At 47.7% G+C, this 17,534-nt stretch overlaps 1 protein-coding gene across 2 annotated transcripts in view; it reads right to left on the bottom strand.

Annotated features, from left to right (window-relative positions):
- The window catches only part of bcl9l (BCL9 like), a 132,501-nt gene extending 115,389 nt beyond the window's left edge, over positions 1-17,112 (bottom strand). For both annotated transcript variants that reach the window (XM_033049752.1, XM_033049754.1), the window contains exon 1: positions 16,627-17,112. The gene's annotated coding sequence lies outside the window, so the exon portion shown is untranslated. The remainder of the gene's footprint in view (positions 1-16,626) is intronic.
- Positions 17,113-17,534: the final 422 nt, after the last annotated feature.

Here is a 17,534-nt window from a genome sequence, read left to right as displayed (position 1 = left end):
ATGGAGGTGCTTTCCACAGTGAGGATTGCTGTGCCAGTGATGGACCCACCAATCTCTGCAGCCTCTTGTTTCTCTGCCTTGGAATTGCCATCCAAGTCCATGGTGCAACCAGCCAGGATACCTGCCCACCAGCAGATCACCACTAACAAAGGAACATCTGTCTCCTCGTATTCAGCTCCAGTGAATGAACCTCGTGCTTCTGCTCTGTGCAAGGATGGCAAGGCACGGTGGCGCAGCGGTAGAGTTGCTGCCTTACAGCGCCAGAGACCCGGGTTCGATCATGATTACGGGCTCTCTGTACGGAGTTTGCACGTTCTCCCCGTGACCGGTGTGGGTTTTCTCCGGGATCTCCGGTTTCCTCCCACTTTCCAAAGACGTGCAGATTTGTCGGTTCATTGGCTGCGGTAAAAATTCTAAATTGTTCTTAGTGTGTAGGATGGTGCTGGTGTACGGGGGGTGGGGGGGGTGATCGCTGGGCGGCAGGGACTCGGTGGTCCGAAAGGTATGTTCAGTGCTGCATCTCTAAACTAAACTAATCTTTGAACAGCAATTGCCACCAGATAATTTAACCACAGGAACATCACAGCCAAACCCAATGCAATTCATGGCCAGAGTGAGCACCACCGGATATTGGAGGAGCAGCACCTCATATTCCGCTTGGGCAGTCTGCACCCTAGCGGCATAAACAATGAATTCTCCAATTTCCGGTAGCCCTTGCTGTCTCCTCCCCTTCTCAGCTCTCCCTCAGCCCTCGGGCTCCTCCTTTCCCCTTTTCCTTTCTTCTCCCCGCGCAGCCCCCCCCCCCCCCACCCCCCACCCTACATCAGTCTGAAGAAGGGTTTTGGCCCGAAACGTTGCCTATTTCCTTCGCTCCATAGATGCTGCTGCACCCGCTGAGTTTCTCCAGCGCTTTTGTCTACCTTCGATTTTCCAGCATCTGCAGTTCCTTCTTAAAAACTCAATCCAATTCCCTGCTGACAGTCTTACATAGAAACATAGAAAATAGGTACAGGAGTAGGCCATTCGGCCCTTCGAGCCTGCACCGCCATTCGATATGATCATGGCTGATCATCCAACTCAGTATCCCATCCCTGCCTTCTCTCCATACCCCCTGATCCCTTTAGCCACAAGGGCCACATCTAACTCCCTCTTAAATATAGCCAATGAACTGGCCTCAACTACCTTCTTTAGCAGAGAATTCCACAGATTCCACTTATACAAGGCTCATCTATCGGTTTCCCTCCACCATGTAGGGTGCTCCATGCAAGAGCAATGGGTTCCTTGCTGGTAACCCAAGTAATAATCATCCCTGGCTAGCATTTCTAACAGATTGCCGGATCATGTACAACAAATATGTGGGATCTTGCTGTGCAGGAATTAGCTGCAGATTTGCCCTACATTGACACCTTATGCTTTATAAGTAAATGGCTACAATATATATAGGCTGTCTAAGATTATTGATGGTGTCATAAAAATGAAGAAGGGTCCCAGCCTGAAACGTTCCCACTATAGATACTGCCTGACCCACCGAGTTACTCCGACACTTTGTGTTTTGCCCAAGATTCCAGCATCTGCAATTCCTTGTGTCTCAATTAGAAACCCACACGTGTTTTTTTTTTTTTTTAAACGAGATCGCTGGTTAATATTCTACTTTCCTAGTTCATGGCATTGGGGCAAGAGAAAAAAACCCTCCAACATCAGTAATTTACTCATTGCGTTCTGCTTATCACTGATGTAATGAGGGCTGAAGATTGTCTGGCACTCCGAACGAAATGACCCTCCGCAAAGGTCACCCACGTCACGGCAGCACTCATTATGGGGGAGGGGTCACCAGGCTCTGTGTGTCCCGACGTCAAACACTCGCCCGATAGCTATGAGTCAGATAATCTTCTGGCATTTTACGTACAACACAGGGAAAACAGACAGATATCGCAGGAACAAATAGGAGCAAGCACTCAAAGAAATGTTGTAAAATTCTCCCTTTCCCTCCCCCCCCCCAAAAAAAATCACGAGAAACAAAAAATATCCATAAGATAAGTGGATAATTAAGGAGGTCAAACACAATATTAAATTAAAATAGCTGACTTAATAACATTTCGCCAAAAAAGAAGGAATGAAGCAGAACACTGGTGGCATCAATGATCAAGGAAAAATAAGATAATGACAGATTATAGGAGGACACGAGTACAAAATATAAAAGAATGATTGGGACAGCCATGCAAAAAGGAAGCGAATGTTAAAATACCTAGGGGTCCTTCACAGACAAAGACAGATGAAATTGTGGAGAGTAAAATGGCGAATGTAGGTAGTAAATAGATATTGTGTATCTGCCTTCATCCTTGTGGCCATGATAAATGCAGCAAATATGTAGAGGCAAAGAGTAAAGTGACAGTGAGCAACATTAATATCACCAAAGAGAACGCACTGGAAAAAATTAAGGATACAGAATGTTGTCGGGGGGGGGGGGGGGGGGGGGGGGGGTGGCCGTTCCCTGGTGGGATTGGATGAGGTTACTCATTCACGGAGGAGATGGAGGTTCAGTGGTGTGTCCGTCGTTCCTTGATCTTTGAGGCTGCATTCGAGCAAGTGGCTAGAGTTGCTGCCTCACAGCACCAGAGACCCGGGTTCGATCCTGACTACGGGTGCTGTCTGTACGGAGTTTGTACATTCTCCCCCATGACCTGCGTGGGTTTTCTCCGGGTGCTCCGGTCTCCTGCAAGGCCCCTGATGGAAACGCCTCGATGCGAGAGCGACTAGCTGAGGATGCCGAGCAATAGACAATAGGTGCAGGAGTAGGCCATTCGGCCCTTCGAGGCAGCACCACTATTCAATGTGATCATGGCTGATCATCCCCAATTAGTACCCCGTTCCTGCCTTCTCCCCATATCCCTTGACTCCGCTATTTTTAAGAGCCCTATCTAGCTCTCTCTTGAAAGTATTCAGAGAACCCGCCTCCACCGCCCTCTGAGGCAGAGAATTCCACAGACTCACCACTCTCTGTGAGAAAAGGTGTTTCCTCGTCTCCGTTCTAAATGGCTTACTCCTTATTCTTAAACTGTGGCCCCTGGTCCTGGACTCCCCCAACATCGGGAACATGTTTCCTGCCTCTAGCATGTCCAAGCCCTTAACAATCTTATACGTTTCAATGAGATATCCTCTCATCCTTCTAAACTCTAAGCAAAAGATACCGTCTCTGACCATCGGATGCTCGAGGTTCCTTGGTTTAGTTTCGGAGGACCGAGATCCTTCGGCCAACCGAGTCCCCACTGACCACTGACCACCGCACATTTAACACAAACCTACACACACAAGGGACGATTTGTAATGTCACCGAGCCAATTAACCTGCATGTCTCTAGAGTGTGGGAGGAAACCAGAGAAAACCCACGCAGGTCACGGGGAGAGCGTACAAACTCCACACAGACAGCACCCGTAGTCAGGATCGAACCCGGGACTCTGGCACTGTAATGCAGCACCTCTACAGCTGCGCCACCGTGCTAAACATGTTCAGATCTTAAAAGCAAGTGTCTTTGTCACAGCCTGGATGGGCGTACCGAGTTTTCAACAACCCTCAGTCATGCTGGCAGTCGGCATCTCTGCGAACATCATCCCAGCAAACCCCTTGGAACTGACAACTTCTACCCCAATGGTCTCAAAGAGGCGGCTTTAGGGATAGTGCATGCGTTGGTGACGATCTTCCCAAAACTTCTGATATTCTGGGGAAGTGCCAACAGATTGGAAACGTTGCAAATGTAACACGGCCACTTAAGAAAGAAGCGACACAAAATAGGAATCGGTAGACCTATTAGCCTGGAAAAATGCTAGAATCCATCATTAAGGAAGTGGCAACAAGGCACTTAGCAGATCATTATGAGGCATAGTTATCATGATTTTCAGACGGAAAAATCATGTTTCACAAATGTAATCTTTTTTTCACGATTTGGGTGGCAAGAGGGCGGACAAGGGTAAACTGTAAAAGCAACATAACGAAGATTTTCAAGAGTTCTTAAACAGTCGTTGCAAAAAATTGATACGTCTTATTACAGTAACATATTAACAAGAACAGAGTGTTTATTAAAGGACAGAAAGGAGACAGAGAGAGTTAAAGTATCTCTTTCAGTTTGGACAGTGGTTCCAATGGGGGTGGACTCTCCGATTACAATGTATGAAAGAGACACAATCCACTTTGCTGAGAACATGTAGATGAGAAAACGAACTTTCCCACCTACCCTCGAATTAAAAACAAAAGGACTGACTAGTTGAAGTGAACGTACTGGAAGATGCCAGTTGGACATCCACATGGGAGAACGCGAGGCCATGTGCTTTGGTAAGCAGGATACATAGAAACATAGAAAAATAGGTGCAGGAGTAGGCCATTCGGCCCTTCGAGCCTGCACCGCCGTTCAATATGATCATGGCTGCTCATCCAACTCAGTATCCCGTACCTGCCTTCTCTCCATACCCCCTGATCCCCTTAGCCACAAGGGCCACAACTAACTCCCTCTTAAATATAGCCAATGAACTGGCCGCAACTACTTTCTGTGGCAGAGAATTCCACAGATTCACCACTCTCTGTGTGAAAATAAAAAATTCTCATCTCGGTCCTAAAAGACTTCCCCCTTATCCTTAAACTGAGACCCCTTGTTCTGGACTTCCCCAACATCGGGAACAATCTTCCTGCATCTAGCCTCTCCAACCCCTAAAGAATTTTGTATGTTTCTATAAGATCCCCCCTCAATCTTCTAAATTCTAGCGAGTACAAGCCGAGCCTATCCAGTCTTTCTTCATATGAAAGCCCTGACATCCCAAGAATCAGTCTGGTGAACCTTCTCTGTACTCCCTCTATGGCAAGAATGTCCTTCTTCAGATTAGGAGACCAAAACTGTACCTTTCTAAATGGTGAAGAGCGAGCCAACATTTAGGTGCAGTGGCGTTGGGGTGATGATCGAGTCCACGGGATGCAGCAGGAAAACATGAAGGACAGCAAGCAATCGGACAGGTGTTAGCGCAAGAGATTTGGAGGACACACACACACACACCAAAGTCTTGCTCAGATTGTGCAGCTTCATGTGTTGACACCACATTGAGTATCTATCGTATTGGTCAAGAAAGAATTGGTGGGGTGGCACGGTGGCGCAGTGGTAGTCACAGCCTTACAGCGATAGGGAACCAGGTTCAATCCTGACTACGGGCGCTGTCTGTTCATTCTCCCCGTGACCGCGCAGGGTATTTTTTCCGGATGCTCCGGTTTCCTCCCGCACTCCAAATCATGAGTGTGTGTGTGTGTGTGTGTGCGTGTGCGTGTGTGTGCGTGTGCGCGCGCTTTATCATCATTCCTTACAATGCTGTGTACGACAGTGATCGCAACTTCCCCTGAAGTGTGGATGGCCGTTGGCTCGCTAGGAGCTCATCCGCCCTTTGACAGTTCTTGTTTTTGGTCTTGCTGGGGGTCCACAGCCCCCTCCTCACCTGGCAAACCAACCTGACCTGACCTCGACTCCAAAGGCATGTAGGTATGTAGGTTAATTGGTTCTAAAATTGTCCCTAGTGTGTGCAGGATAGTGCCAGTGTACGGGGGTGATCGCTGGTCGGAGCGGACTAGGCGGGCTGCAGCTCCTGTTTCCGTGCTGTATCTCTAAAGCCTAAAGTAAAGTTTTAAGAATAGACTTACTGATGCGGGATGTGGCCAGTACGTGTCGCAATTTTAAAAAACTGACTCGCAATCTCACTGTTACCAACAAGATTCCAAATGGAATTGGCACGGCAGAAGATTCTCTTTGATGAAGAGTCCAGAAAGACACCAGTCTTGCAATGAGGAGATGACCATTTATTACTAAGTTAAGAAGTTTTTCTCAGTCAAATTGTTGTAAACATTAGGATTTCTCCACTTATCCACCTCCACTCAGGTAGAGGATATTGCGAGCATTTTTGGACCACATATTAGAGGAAGGATGTGCTGACGTTGGAGAGGGTCCAGAGGAGGTTTAACCCTAAATGATCATCAATTTTCAACTGCATGATGAGCATTTGATGGCTCTGGGTCTGCGCTCGCTGGAATTTAGAAGGATGAGAGGGCATCTCAGTGAAACCTGCTGAATAGTAGCTTTCAGTGAGCCCACTGAGGCTTGTATTCACTGGAGTTTAGAAGGATGAGGGGATATCTTATAGAAACATATAAAATTATAAAAGGACTGGACAAGCTAGATGCAGGAAAAATGTTCCCAATGTTGGGCGAGTCCAGAACCAGGGGCCACAGTCTTAGAATAAAGGGGAGGCCATTTAAGACTGAGGTGAGAAAAAACTTTTCACCCAGAGAGTTGTGAATTTATGGAATTCCCTGTCACAGAGGGCAGTGGAGGCCAAATCACTGGATGTATTTAAGAGAGTTAGATAGAGCTCTAGGGGCTAGTGGAATCAAGGGATATGGGGAGAAGGTAGACACGGGTTATTGATAGGGGACGATCAGCCATGATCACAATGATTGGCGGAGCTGGCTCGAAGGGCCGAATGGCCTCCTCCTGCACCTATTTTCTATGTTTCTATGAATAATGAATGGCTGAGATAGAGTGGACAAGGAGAGGATGTTTCCACTAGTGGGAGAGTCCAGGACCAGAGGGCTCAGCCTCAGAATAAAAGGACGTACCTTTAGAAAGGAGATGAGGAGGAATTTCTTTAGCCAGAGGGTGGTGAATCTGAAGAATTCATTGCCACAGTCAGCTGTGGAGGCCAAGTCATTGGGTATTTTTAAAGCAAAGATTGACAGGTTCTCGATTAGTAAGGGCATCAAAGGTTATGGGGAGAAGGCAGGAGACTGGGGTTGAGAGGGAAAAATAGATCAGCCATGGTTGAATGGCGGAGTAGACTCGATAGACAATAGATGCAGGAGTAGGCCATTCGGCCCTTCGAGCCAGCACCGCCATTCAATGTGATCATGGCTGATCATCCACAATCAGTACCCCGTTCCTGCCTTCTCCCCATATCCCCTGACTCCGCTATCTTGAAGAGCCCCGTCTAGCTCTCTCTTGAAAGTATCCAGAGAACCGGCCTCCACCGCCCTTGGAGGCAGAAAATTCCACAACCTCACAACTCTCTGTAAGATAAAATGTTTCCTCAACTCCGTTCTAAATGGCTTACTCCTTATTTTTTAACTGTGGCCCATGGTTCTGAACTACCCCAACATCAGGAACATGTTTCCTGCCTCTAGCGTGTCCAAACCCTTAACAATCTTATATGTTTCAATGAGATACCCTCTCATCCTTCTAAACTCCAGAGTGTGCAAGCCCAGCCCGATGGGCCGAATGGTCTAAATCTGCTCCTAGAACTGATGAAGGTACTCAGCTCCGTATCCAGAACTGCATCCCGATTACGGGACACAAATACTGGCAACAAAACCAACCACAATTTACAGAGACAAAAAGAAAGAAATGCAGATGTTAGAAATCCAGAATAAAACACCAGAACATCTAAGAAATAATCAATATCTCAATCAATACATGTACAGAGGGGCATTTGTGGTTTCTCTCTTGATACCCACTGCCTGACCAGCTGAGACGTTCCAGCATTTTGACTTCTTTAAAATTTTTAATGTTGAAATATCCCGGGGCTTATCGCAGCGATACCCTCATACATATTTAACCCTTGGTGCCTGGTATTTTAGTACAGGTGAGGTAGGTTTTCACACGCGGCATGAAGCAGGCGAGGTTCAAGGCTGAAGGTATTTAAGGGATGTAATGTACTGTGCAAGTGGTGACAAATGAAGGCACGGTGGCGCAGCGGTAGAGTTGCTGCCTCACAGTGTCAGAGTCCGGGGTTCGATCCTGACTCTGGGTGCTGGTTATACAGAGTTTGTTGTACTCCCAGTGGCCGTGTGGATTTTCTCCGGGTGCTCCAGCTTCCTCCTACCTTACAAAGACGTGCAGGTTTATAGATTAATTGGCTTCTGTAAATTGTTCTCAGGGTGCAGGATGGAACTAGTGTAGGGGTGGCTGCTGGTCTGTGTGCGCTCAATGGGCTGAAAGGCCTGTTTCCACACTGTATCTCAATACAATATTTATTACATGTATTTGAACCTCAGTGAGGCTCAAATGAAACTCCGTTTCCACAACCATACAAACAAAGACAATTTCCTACAAGACATACACACAATTCAATTTACAAAAACATCCATCACAGTGAGTCTCCTCCTCACTGTGATGGAAGGCAAAGTCTTTTTTCTCCCCTGCACCATTTCTCTCCCGATGTTGAAGCCCCAGGTGGGCGATGGTAAGTCCCACGGCCATTTTAGGCCGCGCCGGGCGATGTTAGGCCCCCCTCCAAGTCTAAATCTCCAAACCTGCATATCCAACAAAAAAAACCCTGTTCTGTGTTCACCTATTGCCTGCCGCGCTGTCTCCTGCTCTTCCCCTCTAGCTTTCCCATCCACCATCGCAGGCAGCCTGAAGAAGGGTCCTGACCCGAAACATCACCTATCCAAGTTCTCCAGTGATGCTGCCTGAACACTGAGTTACTCCACAATTCTACGTTTTATTTTGTACAACAGCATCTCCAGTTCCTTGGTTCTACATGTAGTACAACTCCTCCCCCTTCTGTCGTGGGGTAGACTGACCCCCCCACCTAATCTTTGCACACCCCCAATCCTATCCACTCGTCACTTTAATTACATGTATTTTGTGTTTTCATGATCATTGACAGATCAACTTCTCTCCTGGGATAAATAAAGTTCTATCGTATCGTATTCAGCCTGGAATCTGGGGCAAAAATATTGGTCAAACTCAAGTCTTTTCCACAAATCACACCCCAATGAATGAAAAAGATGCAATGGAGTCAGAACCACAGACCCTCTAGCGAGCAAGATGGTCCAATCGACGAAAAAGACGTAGTACGGTCATGGGCAAATTCATGGGTAATTTCCAGCCCCATTTCCGTAACCGGCTTCCGTCTCCGCACCAAAGATCCCGTAGCGGAGCAAAGACACTAGTGCGGGGACGGAAGCCGGATACGGAAACATCTTCGTAAAAATAAAAGTTATTTGGTAAAAATCTTCTCCTCATTTTCAGAATTATAATTTATTAACACAAACTGTTCCCCCGCAACGCTGATTACACTGCGAGTCGGGTCGGGTCGGGTCGGGTTACAGAAATGGATGAAAAAAAGGCCCACGTTCCGCTCCGTTGCGTACTACACGTCAACCCATTGCATTTAGCAGGAGTGGTCTATCTTGCTCCACTATAGGATCTTTGGTCAGAACTCCCCTTTCTTACTCAAATCAGAGAGAGTACATGAGGTTTTCTCATTCATACTTTGCAGCATTGACTGACACACTTGCCCTGATATTGTTTCATGACCTCTCATTAATGAGCAATGGACAGTAGACTCTGGCTAACTGCCAAAGTGCCCCAACAACTTGTACCTGAATCTCATAACTAATCACCCCTGTGATTGCAAAATAGCATAACGCAGGATCATTAAGATTCACACTTCACTTAGTCTAGTTTAGTTTAGAGATTTAAAAAAAAATTATTTCCACATATACTTTATTCGAGAAATAAATATATCCAATACAATCATAATCCTTACAAGACTCCACCCAACATTCTCGGAGGCAATATATACATTCAACACTGTTTACACAAATTAACGGCCCATCCTTGCCACTCATGTGGCCCACTGGCGTGGAATCTCTTCCCTTATTTTCAGGGGCTTCCCCACCACATCCTGCCCCCCATGTCCAGCAGCGGAAGGACCCTAGACTGTGGTCCTCCCCCACAGAGCCTTAGCGTTGGCTCTGGTTTAGTTTAGAGATTCAGCATGGAACCAGGCCACTCGGCCAACCAAGTCCATGCCGGCCAGCGGTCCCTGCACACTAATGCCCCTGTCCCACTTAGAAAACCTGAACGTAAACCTCTGAAAACTTTGTGCTCCACCCAAGGTTTCCGTGCGGTTCCTGGAGGTTTTTGTCAGTCTCCCTACCTGCTTCCACTACCTGCAACCTCCGGCAACCACCTGCAACCTCCGGGAACCGCACGGAAACCTTGAGTGGGGCGCAAAGTCTCCAGAGGTTTCCGTTCAGGTTTCCTAAGTGGGACAGGGGTATAACACAATCCTACACGCACTAGGGACAACTAACCTGCAAACCTGTACGTCTTTGGAGTGTGAGTGGAGACCGGAGCTCCTGGAGAAAACCCACACAGGTCACATGGAGTACATGCAAACTCCTTATAGAGAGCATCCTTAGTCTGGATCGATCCCGGGTCTCGGGCACTGTGAGGCAGCAACTCTACCACTGCTCCACCGTGCCGCCCTTAATTAAACATTAAACATACCTATAGGTAGACAAAAGTGCTGGAGAAACTCAGCGGGTGCAGCAGCATCTATGGAGCGAAGGAAATAGGCAACGTTTCGTGCCGAAACGTTGCCTATTTCCTTCGCTCCATAGATGCCGCTGCACCCGCTGAGTTTCTCCAGCACTTTTGTCTACCTTCGATTTTCCAGCATCTGCAGTTCCTTCTTAAACACACCTATAGTTTTGGCTTTATTCATTTCTTACTGACATCAAACATCCTTACTGACAGAGTTGGAAAGGTACAATTTCCAGTCTGGGAAAGTCAGCTGGGGATAATGTAACTGATTACCATGTGGGCACTCGCCTCTAGATACTTGGGCAATGACTGGGCCAAATGGCTGGTCCTTGTTCCTACCAAATGTCTTAATTCTCGAATCTAGGGCAAGAATATTGGTCCAATTCAGAGAAGTCTATTCCAGGCACATGTGTGCAAATTACACCTTCAGTCTGAAGAAGGGTCTCGACCCTTAATATAATAAATATATATTTATCTAATAATGGATGGGATTTATATAGCGCCTTTCTAATACTCAAGGCGCTTTACATCGCATTATTCATTCACTCCTCAGTCACAATCGGTGGTGGTAAGCTACTTCTGTAGCCACAGCTGCCCTGGGGCAGACTGACGGAAGCGTGGCTGCCAATCTGCGCCTACGGCCCCTCCGACCACCACCAATCACTCACACACATTCACACACAGGCAAAGGTGGGTGAAGTGTCTTGCCCAAGGACACAACGACAGTATGCACTCCAAGCGGGATTCGAACCGGCTACCTTCCGGTTGCCAGCCGAACACTTAGCCCATTGTGCCATCTGTCGTCCCAATCTAATGGTATATGGACACACTGATCTGTTTTGTAGTCAATGCCTACTATGTTCTGTTGTGGTGAAGCAAAGCAAGAATTTCATTGTCCTATCAGGGACACATGACAATAAACTCTCTTGAACTTAACCCGAAACGTCACCTATTCCTTTGCTCCATAGATGCTGCCTCACCCGCTGAGTTTCTCCAGCATTTTTGTCTACCTCCCACAGTGGAATAACATCAGGGGTTATGAGAAGGCGGGAGAGTGGGGTTGAGAGGAAAAGATAGATTGAGTGTGTAGGAAGGAACTGCAGATGCTGGTTTAAACCGAAGATAGACACAAAATCTATGAACCACTGTTGTATAACGTCAGTACCTCCACCAATGTAAAGCACTTTGGTCAACGAGAGTTGTTTTTTAAATGTGTTGTATTAATAAAAGTGACTTGACTTGAAAAAGCTGGAGTAACTCAGCGGGACTGGCAGCTTCTCTGGAGGGAAAGAATGGGTGACGTTTCGGGTCACGACCCTTCAGACGAAGAAGGACGAGAAGGGTCTCGACCACAAAACGTCACCCATTCCTTCTCTCCAGAGATGCTGCCTGTCCCGCTGAGTGACTCCAGCATTTTGTGTCTAGCCATGCTTGGATAGTGGAGTAGAATTGAGGGGCCGAATGGCTTAATTATGCTGTTAGAACTTGTCAATGTGAAGTACATCCTGTTGGCTCCGACATTGGAAGGCAGTCAGGGACTGTACCCAGGGGGATGTGGGATGGGACGGGAGGAGGACACCCCAGGGAGGAATCATTGCCATGAAACTAACATTACAGCATGTTCGCAACATCTGCAGAGCAGAAAATAAATATCACTCACACATGGGCAGAGCAGGGTGGTGAAACTGTGCCGTTTCTCCCCACAAGTTAGAGATTATATCGCGATCACAAATGAAGCAACAGTTCGCAAACTGCGGCACGGTTGAAATATTGTGGGCAGAATAACTGCATAATCACACCAACAACAATGGAACACACTTCCAAATGTTCATTTTAATTCCATAAAGTCCCAAAAACTTTTGATTGTCTTTGCTTAGATTTCTATCAGCAAGTGACAACTATCTCCAAACTAACAACACGGCATTGCAACGTGGTTCCGATCAATAGAAATTGTATTTACATATAGCCTTCAACGTGGTAAAAATATCCCCAGGCCTCTTTGTCGGAACACTACCCCAGAGAACATGGCACTGGATCTACAAGTAGATGTTAGAACAGAAGGAACACTTACTCAATGAATGGTGTAGGGAGGAACTTCAGATGCTGGTTTACACCGAAGATAGATATAAAATACCGGAGTAACTCAGCGGGTCAGGCAGCATCTGTGGAGAAAAGGCCTGACCCGCTGAGTTACTCCAGCATTTTGTGACCACCTAGTTAATGAATGGGCTTTTTAATAGAACACATCAGAGGGAGAGACGAGGTGGGGGGAGAGAAGAAAGGAGTAGAGGGGGGGGGAAGCAAAGAGCACGAAAGACTAGGGAGAGAATTCGGGGCTTTGGGGCCAGACATCTAGTCTTCTGGAAGACATAATTCCAGAATTGCTTTTGTGGAAAAAAAATGCTTCCCAGTTTCATTTTCAAATAGTCTCTGGCCTGCTGTGTTCCTCCAGCAGTTTGTTTTCTGCTCCAGATTCCAGCACCTGTAGTAGGCTTCTGTGCCCCTGATGTAATTAATTACGGATTCCACCACCAGAGAAAATAATTGCTGTGTTTACCCCATCAAATGCTTTGATTATTTTCAACATTGCAGTAAAATTGCCCCCGCCTCCCCAATCAAATATCTGAACTTGAGAAAATACAATGTCCAGCATTTCTACAAAGCAAAGATGTAGAATAAAGTTTAAATGTAATGCTCACAAAAACTATCCTGATAAGTTTATCCTTTAAACTTTATATTACAACTTTAGTAACTCTGCACTGTATATCTTGTGGTTGTGGTGGCCAATGTTCATAAGCTCTGGGAGCAGAACTAAGCCACTCGGCCCTCCGAGTCTACTATCCCATTGAATCATGGCTGATCCATCTTTCCCCGTCAACCCCATTCTCCTGCCTTCTCCCCGTAACCCCTTGAATGTTGAGCAGGCATACTCCAAATGGGGGTCTGACCAAGTCTGTGAGCGGCTTCAACACTTGGCATTCTGAAACCTCAGATCAGTTTGGAATGTTTACTCCTCTGCACCTTCTAGTTTTTCATTCTATAAAAACTATTAACGTTTGTCTTTCTTGTGTATAAAGACGCTAACATCACACTTCGCCACATTGAACTCCATGTGCCATGTAGATATACCAGTGGGTAAAGCCATGTCCATTTGCCACTTCCTGCTCACATTGGCAGAACTTGCTGTGTTTGCCAACCACATCACACAGCCAGTGCTGGAACAGTTCAGTACAGTAAAGAGCCCAAATTATTCAACAGTACAGAAGCCCTCCTATACTGCATCCAATTTTTTGTTAAAAGCTGTGGGCTGCATCCCAACTCCAGTTGAAACCACATTATTAACTGGTATAAGGTCATAATAAGTATAACTATTGCAATATGGTACAGTGCCCTCCATAATGTTTGGTACAAAGACCCATCATTTATTTATTTGCTTCTGTACTGCACAATGAGATTTGTAACAGAAAAAAAAAAATCACATGTGGTGAAAGTGCACATTGTCAGATTTTATTAAAGGGTATTTTTATACATTTTGGTTTCACCATGTACAAATTACAGCAGTGTTTATACATAGTCCCCCCATTTCAGGGCACCATAATGTTTGTAATTGCTCAGGTGTGTTCAATTGCCTCCTTAATGCAGGTACAAGAGAGCTCTCAGCACCTAGTCTTTCCATCACCTTTGGAAACTTTTATTGCTGTTTATCGACATGAGGACCAAAGTTGTGTCAATGAAAGTCTAATAAGCCATTATGAGACTGAGAAACAAGAATAAAACTGTTGGAGACATCAGCCAACCCGTAGGCTTACCAAAATCAACTGTTTGGAACATCATTGAGAAGAAAGAGAGCACTGGTGAGTTTAATAATTGCAAAAGGACTGGCAGGCCAAGGAAGATCTGCACAGCTGATACGAAGGAATTCTCTCTATAATAACAAAAACTCTCCAAACACCTGTCTGACAGATCAGAAACACTCTTCAGGAGTCAGGTGTGGATTTGTCAATGACCACTGTCCGCAGAAGATTTCATGAACAGAAATACAGAGGCTACACTGCAAGATGCAAACCACTGGTTAGCCACAAAAATAGGATGGCCGGGTTACAGTTTGCCAAGAAGTACTTAAAGAGCAACCACAGTTCCGGAAAAAGGTCTTGTGGACAGATGAGACGAAGATTAACTTGTATCAGAGTGATGGCAAGAGCAAAGTATGGAGGAGAGAAGGAACTGCTCAAGATCCAAAGCATACCACCTCATCTGTGAAACACGGTAGTGGGGGTGTTATGGCCTGGGCATGTATGGCTGCTGAAGGTACTGGCTCACTAATCTTCATTGATGATACAACTGCTGATGGTAGTAGCATAATGAATTCTGAAGTGTATAGACACATCCTATCTGCTCAAGTTCAAACAAATACCTAAAAACTCATTGGCCGGCAGTTAATTCTACAGCAAGACAATGATCCCAAACATACTGCTAAAGCAACAAAGGAGTTTTTCAAAGCTAAAAAATGGTCAATTCTTGAGTGGCCGTCAATCACCCGATCTGAACCCAATTGAGCATGCCTTTTATATGCCGAAGAGAAAACTGAAGGGGACTAGCCCCCAAAACAAACATAAGCTAAAGATGGCTGCAATACAGGCCTGGCAGAGCATCATCAGAGAAGACACTCGGCAACTGGTGATGTCCATGAATCGCAGACTTGAAGCAGTCTTTGCATGCAAAGGATATGCAACAAAATACTAAACATGGCTACTTTCATTTACATGATATTGCTGTGTCCCAAACATGTATGGTGCCCTGAAATGGGTGTGGGTGGGGGGTTGGTGACAATGTATAAACACTGCTGTTATTGAGCATAATTCCGACTGGTAACTACGCACTTCGTCCGAGCACATTATCGCACGCGTCATGCAAACCGTCTCAAATGACCACCTAAACTGTCATTTGGCAACCTAAAATGTTGTCATGGTTGCCTAACTGGCAACAGGGGAAAAAAGTTACGTTAGATAATGGAGTCAGGGCATATGGGGAGACGGCAGGAACGGGGTACTGATTAGGGATGATCAGCCATGATCATGTTGAATGGCGGTGCTGGCTCGAAGGGCTGAATGGCCTCCTCCTGCACCTATTGTCTGCCTGTCCCGCTGAATTACTCCAACTTTTTGTGTCTATCCTCGGTTTGAACCGGCATCTGCAGTTCCTGACTATACACCTCTTCTCTAATCAGTATCCCTACACTTGTACTGGGATCGTGTTGTGTCCAATTGAGTTGTAGTCTACCTGCCCAGCTGAGGAGGTTGCACCTCACTCACCACATGGATGGATTGTGTGAGGAGAGGCGCAGCATGGAGAGGGAGGGAGCCCTCACTACACTCACATCTCACAACCTCCACTCCTCCAGTGGCTGGGGAAGGGGGGGAGAGAATTTACACCACCCCTCCCCCTTCTCCTCATCCTCCACCACTCCATCCCTCATCTCTCCACCGAGGGGAGGGGGGGAAGAGTGGACGGACCCCCCCGACAGACGGGTCGCCGGCCGCGGCCGGACTACAACTCCCACCACCCCCCCCCCCCCCTTCCACCCACAACTCCCGCCCCTTCCCACCGCCCATTGGCCACCCCCGCGGCCCGACTGCATTCACCCGCCGCCTATTGGCCCGATCCCACGTCAATCACTCCCCCTCTCCCCCCTCCCCCCACCTATCCGCCGCTAACTCTCCCCAGACCGGGAACCGATGATGCTCGGCCGGGCCCGGCTCGCATTTACACAGAGCAGTACATATCTCTCTCTATCTATATATGTCTATTTTTTCCTCTTTGTTGCCTTCAATAGCTAATTAAATGAGCAGTAGGTCCCGCAGGCCGTGAGGTGAGCGGGCGGGCGGGGATGGGGGTGGTCACTGGCGGCGGCACAACCCGCTCACACACACACACGGGGCTCCTCTCATCCATCCATCCAGCCCGGCCGAGGCAGGCGAGAGACAAAGGGTTAAACAAGACGGCAACAAAGTAACGGGCCGCCCGTCCGTCCGTCGGCGCCGATACAATGTTGCCGACCCCGCGCCGATACAATGTTGCCGACCCCGCGCCGATACAATGTTGCCGACCCCGGCGGCTCAGCGTTGCCGCCCGCTCGCCCGTCCCCACCGATACAATGTTGCCGCCGACCCAGGCGATACAATGTTGCCGCCCGCCCGCGCCGCGATCAAAGGGCCCGCCCGCCCGTCCTCACCTGTCCCCCCCCCACTACACAAGCCACACGCACGTACCTGGGGCGCCGCTGGCGAGCCGCCTCATGTTGCTCGCTGTGCGCGGCCTCGGCCTCCTCCTCCTCCCGTGGCCCATGACCGGGGCCCCGGGCTCGGCCACAACTCGGCAGCGGCGGCGGCGGCGGCGTCCCTGCTCCTCCCGCCGCCCCCCACCACAGGGACAATCCTTAACCCGAACCTCCGAGGGCAGCCCTAGATCACCCCCTCCTCTCACTCCCTCACTCTCTCACTCACTCCCTCTCACTCTCTCTCTCTCTCCCGCTGCTCGGCGCCGCTGCTTAGTCTGTTGTTGTCAAACGGCAGCGAGTATGGATGAGCGAGGAAGGGGCTGAGGGGAGCCGCCGTGTCACAATAAGAGTCCTCGCTCCCTCTCACAGCAGCTCCAAGCGGCACCAGGACTCAGCACAGCCCCACACACTGAGCACGGCGCTCACTACAACACAAGCTCACCAGCGCACACACACACAGCATTGCTGTGGCCACTCCAGCAACCCAACACACCGAGCGTAGCCACACACACAGCCTGTCATTCACACTCGGTTGCACAGACACACAGTACAGGCACAGCGAGAAGACATTCTCCTCTCCCTCACTCACTCACTGAAATTCCCCTGCACTGCCTTAACAAGTCTAGGCTTTAGGCTTCGGAGCACAAATACGATACGACAGAACTTTATTCATCCCCGGAGGGAAATTGTTCTGCCATCAGTCACAACACACAACAAGGTACACGCAAACTTTAAATTTAAATTAAATTTTAAAGTGAAATTAAAAAAGCCACTTGGCTGGTTCCCGGGTGCACAGTATATGTGTCCATATTACACACACTGAACTTTTTTCCCCTTCTTTATAATATTGTCTACAGTGTACTATGTTTACATATTCTGTTGTGCTGCAGCAAGTAAGAA

Source organism: Amblyraja radiata, chromosome 33 (assembly GCF_010909765.2).
Source record: "Amblyraja radiata isolate CabotCenter1 chromosome 33, sAmbRad1.1.pri, whole genome shotgun sequence".
NCBI classification, from domain to species: domain Eukaryota; kingdom Metazoa; phylum Chordata; class Chondrichthyes; order Rajiformes; family Rajidae; genus Amblyraja; species Amblyraja radiata.
Note: the sequence above shows the minus strand (reverse complement) of the source record. Positions and strands in the feature narration are given on the sequence as shown.